This window comes from Limulus polyphemus, unplaced genomic scaffold (genome assembly GCF_000517525.1).
Source record: "Limulus polyphemus unplaced genomic scaffold, Limulus_polyphemus-2.1.2 Scaffold1974, whole genome shotgun sequence".
Lineage (NCBI taxonomy): Eukaryota > Metazoa > Arthropoda > Merostomata > Xiphosura > Limulidae > Limulus > Limulus polyphemus.
Window position 1 is genome coordinate 158968 of NW_013667584.1, and position 1241 is coordinate 160208.

The 1241-nt window shown below is 37.1% G+C and overlaps 1 protein-coding gene across 9 annotated transcripts in view; it reads left to right on the forward strand.

Moving 5' to 3' along the window:
* The window catches only part of LOC106465536 (NGFI-A-binding protein 1-like), a 186168-nt gene that overhangs the window by 124961 nt on the left and 59966 nt on the right, over nt 1-1241 (forward strand). The gene's annotated exons all lie outside the window — the stretch shown is intronic.

Sequence of the window (1241 nt, forward strand, 5' to 3'; positions counted from 1 at the left end):
TCAAAACAAACAAACAAGTAGCTCCGCTTGTAATCTGTGGGTCACGGGTTCGAATCCCATCAAAGAACATGATCACCCTTTAAGCCGTTTTTAAGATGTAGCCCACGAGCCGGCTGTGAAAGGTGTTGACTAGCTGGCTTCTAAATTTGGGTCGACTAGCGCGCACAGCCTTCGAGTATCTTTACGCGAAATTTAACAAACAAACAGTACTAAAACAATTGATATTTCAAAAGGCTAATGGTGTTTTTTTAACAAAATACATCTGGCCTTTCAGCGAAAATATGTTTCCACTTCCATCTGACCATAATGTTGTAATATTATGGTTTTATTCCAACGAAATGTTCTTAAAATATATTGAACGTTTTTTTTTTCCTACCTCAAGTCCTAGTAAGTCTTACTAACAGTGTTTAAAATAAACAGGAGACTTTCAGAAGTTGAATATCAACATTATAAATAACTCGAAACCTACAAGATATTGCACAATCATTAAATGCCTTTGTTTTTATATGTTTTGTCTGTGCAGTTATCAGACAGCCTTGGATTAAGTTCAGACTGTGAAATCTCTAACAAGTCAGTCTAGACTATGGAATTAACTGTCTTTTTCGAAAGTGTTTACTTTTCCATTTGGTTTTACTTGTTGAAATATTGCTATAGTAATTATCTCGCTCTTTACATGCTTACTTTGGTTTGGTCGTTGTTAAGCGCATAGCTAAACTACACAATGGGATATCTATGTTCTGCCCACCACGGGTATCGAAATCAGATTTTAAGCATCGTAAGTCTGTAGAGTTATCGCTGAACCATTAAGGGACATATATACTATCTTAGCAGATGCAACGATACTAAACCACGTAGCCTTTATATATGGAAGAAACAGAGAAGACAAAATCATTTCTTTAATAAACTTTCGTGACCAAGACTGGTGATCTATTGTCTGATGTTAATGTCTAGAACAGGTATGGTTTATATTCTGTGATCAGGAGAGCAGTGTTAAAGTGTGAAGGCAAGGAGTGAAATATTAAAGCGTCTGATGATTAGGAGTGATAACAACTTGGGCAGGGTGTGACTTAGTGAATCTAATGGCTCGCTTCTCACTCTGGGGCTGTAGATGCGCTATAATAATGATAGTTAAATCGCACTATCTGGTCAGACAAGAGTTAGTGGTGGCTACTGTAGATCAGTTGTCTGGTCAGACAAGAGTTAGTGGTGGATACTGTAGATCAATTGTCTGGTTAGACAAG